The sequence below is a fragment of the Rhinoderma darwinii genome, unplaced genomic scaffold, assembly GCF_050947455.1.
Source record: "Rhinoderma darwinii isolate aRhiDar2 unplaced genomic scaffold, aRhiDar2.hap1 Scaffold_928, whole genome shotgun sequence".
NCBI classification, from domain to species: domain Eukaryota; kingdom Metazoa; phylum Chordata; class Amphibia; order Anura; family Rhinodermatidae; genus Rhinoderma; species Rhinoderma darwinii.
This window is the reverse complement of record NW_027464501.1, coordinates 32,696-47,856: the sequence shown is the minus strand read 5'-3', so window position 1 is coordinate 47,856 and position 15,161 is coordinate 32,696. Positions and strand designations below refer to the sequence as shown.

General features: G+C 44.0%; 1 pseudogene; it reads right to left on the bottom strand.

Annotated features, from left to right (window-relative positions):
• LOC142732888 (solute carrier family 22 member 7-like) overlaps positions 1–15,161 on the bottom strand; it is a 76,458-nt pseudogene that overhangs the window by 44,844 nt on the left and 16,453 nt on the right.

The following is a 15,161-nucleotide window of genomic DNA, read 5'->3' as shown; positions in this document are numbered from 1 at the left end:
CTAGCTGGGCGTTGTGTATAGAAGTATCATCCACTTCTCTTCACAACGCCCAGCTTCTGCCAGATCACGCTGTGACGTCACTCACAGGTCCTGCATCGTGTCGGCACCAGAGGCTACAGATGATTCTGCAGCAGCATCGACGTTTGCAGGTAAGTAGCTACATGGACTGTAGCCTCTGGTGCCGATGTGGCCGACACGATGCAGGACCTGTGAGTGACGTCACAGATCTGCACTGTCAGAAGCTGGGCGTTCTGAAGAGAAGTGGATGATACTTCTATACACAACGCCCAGCTAGTAAAAGTATTAAAAACGCACCGATGTACGCACATAATACACGCCCAGTTGTAAAATGGTCATAACTTGGCCAAAAATGCTCGTTTTTTAAAAATAAAAACGTTACTGTAATCTACATTGCAGCGCCGATCACAGGCAATAGCAGATAGGGGTTGCAAAATCTGGTGACAGAGCCTCTTTAAGGTCCCACCAGGTTGGTTTCCTTCTGGTTCCTCTCCCCTTATTTTATACTCGTTGATCCTTCTCATGTCTTGCTCCATATTCCTTGACTTCACGTGTTTTATTTCACACCAACGGGTGACTCCATTTTGCTGTAGCCTTTCTAGTGATGACCCCCAGGTCTTGGTCCATGTCTCTGAACTTTGCCTGTGTTTCTCGCCACCTTCTTATTGTACATCCCTGATCTCTCCTGCTCGTCGTCATCTATAGTCTAGAAGTCCTGCTCCTTGAGCCTGATGTTCCTCACACTGTGTCCCTGATATCTGCATCTCTTGAATATTATCTTACGTGCCCTCCTCACCCCTACGTGCTGTTAATCGTTTTGCCCGTTGTGAGTTGAATGCACCCCCACACGGATTAGGAAATCTTACTCAGAGCCACGACCGTGATGGTGGATCCAGATATGAAGAATCCAGTTAGTGCCAGGCCCACAGCAACCATTGGGTATGACACCGAACCTGCAGAGAGACCTCCAAACACCAGAGACAGGACCATGGCTAGAAGCAGCATCGCTCTACGGCCAAACCTGAAACACAGCAGAAGAGTTATTATCTTCTCTATCATGAAGTCGTTCTCGGGGCGGGGGAGGGGGCATTTTCCATACATGAGATAAATGGAGGCTCATCTGCCATGAATTTGTCAAAGAGACCAAATACCAACCAACAATCTGCTGGAAATCTGATTTACCTAATATGTATGGACGGCCTCATGTCAACTGAGATGTGGCCCAGGTGTATAGGAGGCCCTGTAAGACCTGCTCAGACATCTGTGTAACGGGAGAGTTGGGGTGAGCAGGATCCCCAGACGGGCGGTGGCAGCTGCACAGGGGCCCAGGGAGGGGGAGGGGCCCATTATGGCCACATGTGGCTCCTCTATGAAGTTTCTCTCATTTTCTGCCTCTCTCACCCCCTACCCCTCTGACACCCTACAGGCACTGCATCATCCCAGTCAGCCAATCACAGAGACTCTATGGTTGCCTGAGCTGCTCTGTGATTGGCAGATGATGCAGTGTTTGTGGAGTCTACAGCCGCAGAGGAAGGAGTCCGGCAGCCTTCAGGCAGGGAGTTAACCCCTTCCCAGACCAGTTACTGCCCAGGAGGAGCAAATCATCTGCAAACGCTGCAGCAGAACGGGTTGTGTCTCCTATCTGGAAACTTTCACTAAGAGCATCCTCTCTAATACACTGTGTGAAATTCTCCATCATCATGACAAGCGGGGGAAGGGGTATTCCTGCCTGGTGCCGTTGTGAGGTGTCCTAGCACTAGGCTGAGAATAGAGGGAGAATATCGCTTGTAGAGTATTCTTCATGTACAGCCGATCTGCCCCATCATGTGCATTTCAGCATCCATGTCAAGAAGAACTAAAGGAGCGTGTGTCTCACAAAATTAACTGCAAGAACTGAAGGAGCGTGTGTCTCACAAAATCAACTGCAAGAACTAAAGGAGCGTGTGTCTCACAAAATCAACTGCAAGAACTGAAGGAGCGTGTGTCTCACAAAATCAAATGCAAGAATTAACTGAAGGAGTGTGTGTCTCACAAAATCAACTGCATCAATCTCCCTCTCTACCCAAGAGAAATCCTGGATGTTCCAGGTGAATCAGCGCAGGTGAAAGCTTCGTTATTCCACGAGCCGGTAACTTTTCACAGGAGTGCGATAGGTCTATAACTACTGCAATATTCAGGGTCTGTCCCATCTTTGAATCGTGATCTGCGCCTCCAACGAGGGAAGAGGAACCTTGGAATAAGTCATTGAACCGTGCGGTGATCTGGGGTGGTGAAATGTCTTGGACGGTTTTATAGCAGCTCACACCGAGCCCGTCCGGACTTTTACCCGAAGCGATGTCTCTATAACCCCCACTATGGAGATTGGCAATAATAACGCGAAGTTGTCATCCTCCATTAAAGCTGGAAGGTTCAACGACGCCAGAGATGGATTATTTTGAGCCTCCTGGTTCACACCGATCAGCGGGATACGCCTGCAACTCCTCCACAATGTCGGCTGTCGTGGAACAGGAGATTTTTCCCGTATCTTGGTTGTTTTAATGTGGGACAGATCTTTTTGTTTCTTCATTCAGGTCGTCATAACTTTCCTTGTCCTGATGAGTGTGAATTTTATGTTTATGGAACATACATGATTTGGGGGATTTGGCATTCAGGACATCTTTGAGGTTATTACGCAGACCTGCCAGGTCAGCCTTTTTATGTTATCTGGTGTAGTAGAGAATGAGATAAAGTCATCCCGGCTATAGAGAAAATCCTCAGCACGTCCACATTAGAAAATGTAAAAAAAAGAAGAGCTTAATTAGGACATAAATGTAAAAGTCCAGAAGGACACCGGTTCGGCGTGTTACCGCTAACGCGTTTCAAACAAAGTGTTCTTACTCATAGCGTAATGTAACAGATCGAAACGCGTGTTTTAAAATGAACATTATCCAATCCTGACACATCCGGGAGAAGCAAAACTAACACCATGTTCAGAAGCAGATAAATGATCAATGTCAAGATTCCCAGGAGAAAATTTCCTCCAACACCAATGTTGAATCTGCTTCAATTTCCTTTGCGTTCAGCAATGCGCACTTTCTTGGTCATGTTTCACATGAACGCGTTATTTCCGAAAATGAATTTTCAAATTTTGAATGAACCGACTTGTCAAAATGCACAGATAGTTGGTTGTAAGACGTCTAACCCCGGGTCCTATCCTACTCAATCAAGGGTTAACATTTTGGGTGACTTCCAATCTTGCATAGAAAGTGATTTAAAATCCCTACAGGATAAAATCTCAGCCCCTTTGTCATCCAATATAAATTCTGATCTATTTACTCAAAAATACAACCTCACAGAAAATTTATTTTCTGCTCTTGACAATTTAAATAAAAATAGAAATATTGTCATACGTCGGGGGGGGGGCGTCGTGATCTTGGATTCGTTCTTGTATAAAAAACTAGTAAACCATTTATTATCCGACACTAAAACGTATCGAAAACTACCGTCCGATCCAACCGCAATGTGCGCATGATCATTAAATAAACACGGAGCGAGGGTTAGGGGTAAGAGTTCTAAATTAAGAATCTCTAAACATCTTATTCCCGACTTCCCAATTCTGCCCATTTTTCATGGGTTTCCAAAAGTGCACAAAGAAGTCTTTCCATGTCCCCTACGTCCGATAATATCGGGCATGGGATCGCTCAACGGAAAATTGAGTGCGTGGATAGACAACCTCTGGTCCAACAAAGCCCAGGCTATCTGAAGGACAGTGAAGAGGTTCTTAAATCTTTCCAGGACTTCACATGGTCCAATACCTGGTCTTGGCTCTCGTGTGATGTCGTGGGGCTATATTCCTGTACTCCCCACCACTTGGCACGTCATGCTGTTGAAATCCATTTAAATAATCACAGTACATACAGTCTAGAATTGCAGGAGTTCATTATAATGTCGATAGAATATCTCTTGAGCCATAACTTTTTCTGTTTTGACAATGAGTTTTATATACAAATTGAAGGTGCCCCAATGGGTTCTAAATGTTCCCCTCCACTGGCTAATTTATATGTGTCCTGATGGGAAGAAAGATTTATTTTCTCAGAAATGAACCCGTTCAGCCATGCCGTCATGTGGTGGGGACGCTATATTGACGACCTGCTGATGGTCTGCGGCGGAGATGCGGCTTCCATACCACAACTCGTCTATTTTGTTAATGTTAACCACCTGAATTTAAAATTTACCTTCTTTACTTCTCATTTTCAAACTCCCTTTTTTGGATTTACTTCTAAGTGGGGAGAAAGTAAAGGTGTTTCTACTTCTCTATATGGCAAAGCCTTGGCTGGTGATCCTATCTCACATGCATCCAGCGGTCGCCCTGGTCACACTGTCCGAGCGATGCCGCAGGGTGAGCTCAGCAGAACTACAGGAGCCTGTTCACATCATCTTTCTCTGCACAATGTAAAGACTTAGAGCAGAGACTCTCACAGAGGCCACAACAAGTGGATGTGGGAAAAAGGCTGCAATTCTGTCAAAAATAAGTCACAAAGGTAGAAAAATGAATTCTCCATCAATATCCCAATAGTTTCCTCTACTGCCCATAGTTCCAACTATACTCCAACGAAATACATCCCATGAAAATCAAGACACCACCTTGTCTAAAACCATAAAAAGGGCAGAAGTTTGGGTGATATCCCCTCACCGAGCGCTTTACACCCAATGCTGCAAATAAGATACAGTGCAGAGGCGACAGAGGAAATGTCTGCACACATAGTATAAAAACCAAAGAATTTCATTTACCAAATAAAAACATACATCCGATATACCCAAGATATACCAAAGATATACCCAAGATATACCCAAGATATACCCAAGATATACCGAAGATATACCCAAGATATACCCAAGATATACCCAAGATATACCCAAGATATACCCAAGATATACCGAAGATATACCCAAGATATACCCAATATATACCCAAGATATACCCAAGATATACCGAAGATATACCGAAGATATACCCAAGATATACCCAAGATATACCCAAGATATACCCAAGATATACCCAACATATACCGAAGATATACCGAAGATATACCCAAGATATACCCAAGATATACCCAAGATATACCCAAGATATACCCAAGATATACCCAATATATACCCAAGATATACCGAAGATATACCCAATATATACCCAAGATATACCCAATATATACCCAAGATATACCGAAGATACACTGAAGATATACCCAAGATATACCCAAGATATACCCAAGATATACCCAAGATATACAGAAGATATACCCAAGATATACCCAAGATATACAGAAGATATACCCAAGAGCTCCGGGGCCGCCCAACATTTCACTGATAGACACAACAGCTCTTTACATTTCATGATATTGAACTAGTGAAAAAGCAGCCGGAGGAGGAGATCGGAAGAGACGTCTTTTTAATAGTGAAGACTTGGATTCTCCAAATGAACACCCGTCACCCTAAAGGGTTAAATTGGAGGGAGATTTCTTATATTTATATTACTTTTATATTATTTTTGGCTTCAAATGAGACTTATTTCAATTCTTCCAGCCCCAATTATTTCCACTGTTTAATTCTCTTTGCATGTGAGGAGCTTTTTTAGGCTGATGATGATGATGATGATTGATGATTGATGATGATGATGATGATTGATTATGATGATGATGATTGATGATTGATGATGATGATGATGATGATTGATGATTGATGATGATGATGATGATGATTGATTATGATGATGATGATTGATGATTGATTATGATGATGATGATGTTTGATGATGATGATGGATGATGATGATGATGATGATGATGATTGATGATGATGATATTGATGATGTTGGCCTATGGTACATGATGTGTCCTGTGCAGATCCGTTTGCCGGGGTTGCAATTCATATTGAGCTTTTATATATATAACACATACTATTATCAGTTAGACAGTGTATCCCCCGGCACCTGCACGTCTATTCTGTGGGGGGGGGGGGGGGGGGGAATGGGTGCGGTGAGCGCTCAGGCACCGACATTTTATCTCCCAATTTCTGGTTAAATCATTTTTTTTTCTAAAAAGAATTTACTTTGTCAACAATTTTCGTTTGGTCCAATTTTTCTCAAACAAATAATCATTTTGCAGATATAAAGTTGCTGCACCGCTGATGTGATCGTTGCTTTGTCATCTGCGGATCTTCACTTAGTGGATCTAACAATACAGGGATCGGCTGTTCTCGCTTTCTCCTGATATTTCCCATGTTTGACGTCCACCTGATGATATTCCAGTTTATTCTGCGCTGTTTTTCCATAAATCCTTTCTTTTCCTGTTTGATCTGCTGCGTGTAAGTTTCTATATATATATATATCCATCATCATCATACAGTGAAGGAAATAAGTATTTGACCCCTTGCTGATTTTGTAAGTTTGCCCACTGTCAAAGACATGAACAGTCTAGAAGTTTTAGGCTCGGTTAATTTTACCAGTGAGAGATAGATTATATAAAAAAAAACAAACATAAAATCACATTGTCACAATGATATATATTTATTTGCATTGTGCAGAGAAATAAGTATGTGATCCCTTTGGCAAACAAGACCTAAGACTTGGTGGCAAAACCCTTGTTGGCAAGCACAGCAGTCAGACGTTTTTTGTAGTTGATGATGAGGTTTGCACACATGTTAGATGGAATTTTGGCCACTCCTCTTTGCAGATCATCTGTAAATCATTAAGATTTCGAGGCTGTCGCTTGGCAACTCGGATCTTCAGCTCCCTCCATAAGTTTTCGATGGGATTAAGGTCTGGAGACTGGCTAGGCCACTCCATGACCTTAATGTGCCTCTTTTTGAGCCACTCCTTTGTTGCCTTGGCTGTATGTTTCGGGTCATTGTCGTGCTGGACGACCCAGCCATGAGCCATTTTTAATGTCCTGGTGGAGGGAAGGAGGTTGTCACTCAGGATTTGACGGTACATGGCTCCATCCATTCTCCCATTGATGCGGTGAAGTAGTCCTGTGCCCTTAGCAGAGAAACACCCCGAAAACATAATGTTTCCACCTTCATGCTTGACAGTGGGGACGGTGTTCTTTGGGTCACAGGCAGCATTTCTCTTCCTCCAAACACGGCGAGTTGAGTTAATGCCAAAGAGCTCAATTTTAGTCTCATCTGACCACAGCACCTTCTCCCAATCACTCTCAGAATCATCCAGATGTTCATTTGTAGACTTCAGACGGGCCTGTACATGTGCCTTCTTGAGCAGGGGGACCTTGCGGGCACTGCAGGATTGTAATGTGTTACCAATGGTTTTCTTGGTGACTGTGGTCCCAGCTGCCTTGAGATCATTAACAAGTTCCCCCCCCGGGGGGGCGTGACCGGATGTCGATGGAGTAGGACGCACGATCCGGAGCTCCTCTACTAACCACCCTTTTAGCAGCGGTTAATTTCGGATTTAGCCTCCCGATAAGCCCGCAAGATGGTGAAACGTGGTCCTAAGAAACCGGAGAATAAGCTGGCACCCTCCGGAGCGCCAACTCCCGGAACCCTGGAGGCATTCCTCCGTGCAGACGCGCAGACAGAGCAGGCGCCATTACTGGCACCCTCCTCGGACACAGCATCGCAGGCTTCATGGTGCCCGTCGGAAACCCTGGAGGGAGACCCGCATACAGAACCGCTCACAGGGCAAGTACAGACCCAGATACCGGAGCCACCTAGTTTGACAATTGCCGACCAGAGATATTACCAGAAGAAGGAGGGCAGCCACGTGGAGATCAGTCCGCCATCTTTGGATGCTTTAGTGCAACATGCAGAGACTCTGCCTATTTTCTCGGAAGGAGTCTTCCCAAAACACAAGAACCTACAGGTTAGTGACTTACCTCTTACCTTGGAAGATTTCCCACTTTTGCCCAGGGCTCTGAGACCTCCGAGAGATGAGACCCCCTCCCCCTCCTCCTCCTCCTCCTCGAAACGTCTTAGGGACAGGGGAAGGGAGGTATGTGAGACGGAGCGAGAAGCTTCCTCCATCTTAGTGCGTCCATCCTCATGTGACCGAACCCTAGATCTTCAGGCGGATCTCTCATCCTCAGACTCTGAGTACCCTGCACCTAAAAGGGCAGACTGGCATGCCATCCTAAGTCAGCTTCCTACCAGAGAGGATTTTAAAGTGCTTATAGCGGAGGTAAAAGATACCTGTAACGCCGCCATTGCAGCTGTAAGACAAGACATAAGATATGTAGCAAATAGAGTGGAAACGCTGGAAGATGACCACGACTCCACCCGCCAATATATTTCCCAGCTACAATCCACGGTAGTGGCCCAAAATACGGCTCTCAGTGATTACCATAACCACCTGGAAGACCTAGATAATCGGGGTAGACGCCACAACATCAGAGTAAGGGGTGTGCCTGAACCGAAACAAGACGAAAATGTGAAACAGATCCTGACTACCATTTTTAACAAAGTCATAGGTGCAGCCGCGGACCAACCTATTAAATTAGACAGAGCTCACAGAGCCTTACGACCTAAAGGAGCCAGCACCCTGCCACGAGATATAATTTGCTGTGTCACGGATTTTGAGTTGAAGGAAACCATAATGGCCAAGGCTAGAACCCAGCGAACCATTGAATATGGAAATGCTACAATTCAATTTTTGCCGGATCTCTCTTGGATAACCCTACATAAGCGGCGCCAACTGCGCCCGCTGCTCTCCATCCTGAAAGATGCTAATATCCTGTATCGATGGGGCTTCCCCTTTAGTCTTACAGCTAGAAAAGATGGACGCTCTGCAGTTTTACGGTCGCCTATAGATGTTCAGGACTTCTGCGCCACATTGGATATCTCTGCACCGAAGTTGCCCAGTTGGGATCTAGTCTTACCCCCTCCACCTCCTCCACCCATCTGGCATAAAGTCCTACAAAAAAAGAAACCTGATACACGGGAGAACCCTAGTGTTGACAGGGGTCGCAGATCTCCAATCCGGAGATAAAGGAAACTGTTGCGGGAGGCTATTACTCGAATATGCACTTCCTAGTGCACAAGCCGCATTGAATGTTTTCTTGATGCAGTTGTTATGTGTTAATTCTCTATCTTTTTTCTTTCTGTTCAAAAATTGTATTATACTCGAATGGGTGGGGGTGGAGGATTCTCAGGCCAAATCACCAGATTTGGCTGATCTTCGAGGAAAGGATGCTAGGACGGGTCCTGGCTGTATCGACTTCTGGGGAAATGTATCCCCTAGGGAGACGAGTCACTTTCCTAGGGCATTATATGCACCTAGTGTTTTCATTGATTTTTATGCATAATACTCGGTTGAATTATTATGTCTCCATATGGAAAGCATTTTCCATTCACAGTCAATTGTATGACTTGATAACGTACCGGTGCTGTATATGTTTATGGCTAATATTTTATGTGTTTTTATGTCTATGTCTCCCCTATCCACCCCCTTCTTTCTCTGGTAGTGAAACATATATTAGGAGTTATCCTCGAGAACATGGCTCAAAAGAAAAAAAGAGGAACTGCGGTCTCTTGCCACCATACCATGGATACAGGTTGGGCCCCTTACAGGGGTTAATATTTGTGTTTGATCAACAGACATTAGATCTGTCATGGCGCGTATAGTTTCATTAAATGTTAAAGGCCTAAACTCTAATGTGAAACGGAGATTAGCGCTCAAAGAATTAAAGGATTTGAAAGCAGATATTGCTTTTCTCCAGGAAACGCACCATGACAGATCGGGCTCCTTTAAATTTGCGCAGTCCCACTTTCCTATGGTATACACGGCGACACAAAATAAGAAAAAAACGGGAGTCGCGATTCTAGTATCTAGAGATTGCCCCCTGCAAGTTAATAAGTCCATTATGGACCCAATGGGGCGATATGTTATCCTGGTAGGGACATTGAGAGGAGTCCCACTCACGTTATGTAATATTTATGCACCAAATACCCTGCAGGTCCCTTTCCTAGAGAAAGTGTTTGCAAAACTCGCACGTCTTCCGCCTAACACTCTTTACATAGGGGGAGACTTTAACCTTCCAGTATCGGACATAAGGGATAGAAAGTCCCTCACTGTACCCACACCACCAGCAAACTTACGCAGACATACCCTAGCCTTTCGTCGACTGATCCGTAAACATAATCTCCATGACCTGTGGAGGGTAACTAATCCTTCGGCTAAACAATACACTTTTTACTCCCACCCACACAACACTCATACAAGGATAGACCTCTTTTTAGGTAATGTACCGGGATTACGCTCTACGTCCTCGACAGATATTGGCCCTATCACTTGGTCGGACCACGCACCGATCATACTTGACCTCAGTTCAGACTTGCGGACTACAAGACAATGCCACTGGAGACTAAACGAAAGGCTGATTAAAAATCTGATACACCGAGAGGCTCTTAAGAATCACATTGACACATATTTCATCCTTAACAAAAACTCGGTCCCTACGCTATCTACAATATGGGAAGCTCATAAAGCAGTTCTTCGGGGGCACTGTATCTCTATTTCTTCACGGATTAAGCGAGACACAAAACAACAGCAGAAAGATCTGACAGTGACACTTGCTTCCCTGGAGCGTAAAATGGCTATATCGCCTTCTACAGTTACTCTCCGTCGCATTATTGAGACGAGAGGAAAATTGAAAGATCTCTCCATAGCCAAAGTGGAACGGTTATTATTATATACTAAGCAGAAATATTACGAACGGGGAAACAAGGCACACTCACTATTAGCAGCACAGTTACGTACTAAACAATTAAATTCGACCCCAGCGGTACTTAAAAACTCACAAGGACAGTTACTCTTTGACCCTAAACAACAGGCTGACCTATTCCATCAATATTATACAAAGCTATATTCACTACCGTCCCAACTCCCTACAGATCCCACAACCCGAACCCAATGTCTCTTGGAATATTTAAAACCCAGCTCTCTACCTACTCTCACAGCATCAGACATTAATATGCTTAATGCACCCATTTCGTTAGAAGAAATGCAAGATACGATCAAGGAGCTCCCTAGCGGCAAATCACCAGGGCCTGATGGTTTCTCTTATCTTTATTACAAAATTTTTCAGGACTCACTAACTCCACACATGATAGATCTCTTTAACTCTTTCCTGATGGGGGAACAGATACCTCCCTCAATGCTCCACTCTTTTATTACGGTTATTCCCAAACCAGAAAAGGATCATACTGATTGCTCTAACTATAGACCGATATCGCTGCTGAACGCGGATTTAAAAATATTTACTAAGATTTTAGCCAATAGACTGAGCTCCCTACTACCTGGACTAGTCCACAAAGACCAGGTGGGATTTGTCATGCATAGACAGGCAGGGGATAATACTAGAAGAACTATAGACCTGATAGATGTGGTTAATCAAACAGAAACATCGGGCTTACTCCTGAGCTTAGATGCTGAGAAAGCTTTTGACCGATTAGATTGGTCCTTCCTCTTCGCCACCCTAGAGACAATAGGCATTTCTGGCCCTTTCCTCCAAGCGATACGAGCACTATACTCTTCTCCAAACGCGGCGGTGAAATTGCCACATGCTACATCCCAAACCTTTTCTATATTCAATGGTACCCGCCAGGGCTGCCCGCTCTCTCCCCTCCTTTTTGTGCTTTGCGTAGAGCCACTGGCTTCATATATCAGGAAAAATCCAGATATACAGGGTATCATGGTAAGAGACAGGGAATTTAAGATATCCCTCTTCGCGGATGATGTTCTCCTGACTCTACGCAATCCACAAATATCCCTGCCTAATCTGCACTTGGTTCTGAAGGAATATAGTCGATACTCAGGTTATAAAATTAACAACTCTAAAACAGAAGCCTTGCCGATCAATCTAGCCCCAGCGCTCATAACAACCCTGCAGTCTTCCTTTAAATATACTTGGAAGACAGATACAATAAAATACTTGGGCACTCGGATCTCTAGCTCATATACCTCTCTGTACAAACATAATTATGTCCCCTTCTTTGAGGATATAAGCAAACTCATAGCTAGATGGTCTGTCCTACCCCTGTCGTTTTTTGGCAGGATATCGGCGGTTAAAATGAATATCCTACCAAAATACTTATACCTTCTGGAAACCCTCCCGGTCCCTATACCACGAAAAGACATCTGCAGATTTCAAACAGCACTACTGAAATACATTTGGGCGGGTAAAAGACATAGAATCCCAGTATCAGTCATGCTTACATCGGTGGGGGCGGGTGGATTGGCGGTTCCAGACGTTTACCGGTACTATTTAGCGGTACATTTGAGAAGGATACCATGTTGGACCTCTCTAAGGGCATATAATAAATGGACTGAGATTGAGAAACTGTGGATAGCACCTACACACCCAAATGCATTATTATGGTCGGGGACGACGGACACTTTAGCGACCCCCCTCCTACACACAATGACATTCACTAGGAATATCTGGAGGTTATCGAAGGCGAAATATGCATTATCTTCCTTAAAGTCCCTAATGACACCTTTCCTATATAATCCCTCCCTACCAGAGAGCCTCACTACAAAGATGTCACAGCCATGGTCGAGAGCAGGATTATTTTACTTTGCTGATATAGTAGACCCTTGTCAACGCACAATTCTACCGTTTTCAACGTTGCAAGCTAAATACAATTTGCCCAACAACTCATACTACAGTTACATTCAAATCACACACTTTGCTAGCTCTATACGAACAGAACAGGGTTTCTCTAAGCCCACAGCCTTTGAAAGGCTCTGCAAAACAACTGTTTCAACTAGAGGGTTAATATCGGAGATGTATGCTATTCTGGCAGACTCCCCCCTTCAAGAGCCAGCCAGACATAGATACATGGCCAGGTGGGAGGCATATTTGGGTAGGGAGTTACCCAGGTCGCTGTGGCAAATCATCTGGTCCCAGGCAGCGAAGTCATCTTTATGTGCGGCTTATAAGGAGAACCAGTATAAAATTTTAATGCATTGGTATCACACCCCGGAATTCCTCCATCGCATTTACCCGTTGGTATCGGATAGGTGCTGGAGATGCCACAGCGACGTGGGGACACTTCCTCATATTTTTTGGGACTGCAAACTAGTGCGACCCTTTTGGGGGGAAGTAGAAAATCTCATTCAAGAAGTATTTGGGAATAGACCTGCGAACCAAGCATTGACTTATCTTTTAAATGTGCCTCCGAAGGGTTGGGGGAAAGTTCAGTCCCGGTTACTTCTACATATACTGACAGCAGCGAAATGTCTTATTGCGGCCAATTGGAAACGTAAAACGCCTCCTACGCTAGAAGCCCTTTACAACAGAATAAAGGAGGTCAAGAGATTGGAATCATTGACGGCCTCACTGAATAATTGCGTAGACCGCTTTACAAGTGTGTGGAGGTTTTGGGACATGTACGATTCCTCTAGACCTCCATGAGAGAGAAAGACCACTGTTCTTAAAGTACATCCAGGTTTAATATAGAGATTAAGATATCTCCTAAAGCTACAACTCTTACCTTATCCCTTCCCTATCCTAATGTGTCTGTCGATTGTCGTGTTAATATTGTTGGAATTAATCTTTATTTTGTGTAGGCGAGAGATACAACTGTGAATTGAGGAACGAGTTAAAACTTCATATCCTTTATTTCATACTCAGAACAGACAATAACCTCTTTAATGTTTCTCGGATATATAAGCGGACAGAGGGCAATTTGCATATGGAATCCATATGCTACACTGGGGTAATAAGATGTTGACGTCTGTAAAAATGACCAATATACTATGCAAAATGTTGTCGCCTTTATCCGAATAAGATGTATCTACTTGTCTGAATTTACTACGGTTTTGTATATTTATGTTATGATAAATGAAAATAAAAAACATACAATTATAAAAAAAAAAACAAGTTCCCCCCGTGTAGTTTTCGGCTGAGCTCTCACCTTCCTCAGGATCAAGGATACCCCACGAGGTGAGATTTTGCATGGAGCCCCAGATGGATGTGGATTGACAGTCATTTTGTATGTCTTCCATTTTCTTACTATTGCCCCAACAGTTGTCTCCTTCTCACCCAGCGTCTTACTTATGGTTTTGTAGCCCATTCCAGCCTTGTGCAGGTCTATGATCTTGTCCCTGACATCCTTAGAAAGCTCTTTGGTCTTGCCCATGTTGTAGAGGTTAGAGTCAGACTGATCATTGAGTCTGTGGACAGGAGTCTGTTATACAGGTTACCATGTAAGAGCTGTCTATAATGCAGGCACCAAGGTGATTTGGAGCAGTAACTGGTCTGGAGGAGGCTGAACTCTTAATGGTTGGTAGGGGGTCACATACTTATTTCTCTGTGCACAATGCAAATAAATAGAGATCATTTTGACAATGAGATTTTCTTTTTTTTTTTATATATAATCTATCTCTCACTGGTAAAATTAACCTAGCCTAAAAATTCTAGACTGTTCATGTCTTTGACAGCGGGCAAACTTACAAAATCAGCAAGGGATCAAATACTTAGTTCCTCCACTGTATATATTGCAGTTCTGCAGCATCATTTATCTGTTTCTGAACATGGTGTTAGTTCTGCTTTTCCCGGATGTGTCAGGATTGGATAATGTTCATTTTAAAACGCGTTTCGAATCTGTTACATTACGCTATGAGTAAGAACACTTTGTTCAAAACGCGTTAGCGGTAACACGCCGAACCGGTGTCCAATTTCTGCATGAGCCGGAGAGAAGAATATAGTCCAGACATTAAAAGGAAAGGTGGAGGGTGGAGTAATAGGAAGTTTCCATCACGTGGGGGTCCTGTGTCCTCCATATATCAAACAAGAGCTAGCGTCACTTTCCGTAATTCTGGGGCCAAGACTGCCCAGTAGAGCTCTCCAAAGACGGGTCGAGCGTGACATTAGAATGGCCACCAAATATAACAATTCCCTCAGCAAACCGATGATCCACGGCCTTGAGAATCCACGAGGTTTGATTTGTATTTGCCGCATAGCGATTGTTTATAACTCAGTAATACGAAGTGTGGGAAGGAGAAGACGCCGCCGGCAGGTCTAGACGTCTACATAAAGGAAATTGTCAATTAGACAAAACGTAAAAGGTCAATATTCTGGAAAACGGCCAAAATGCTAAATACAGAAGAGGCAGTAAAATGACCCAGACCTGGAGAAGCCGCAGGCGGT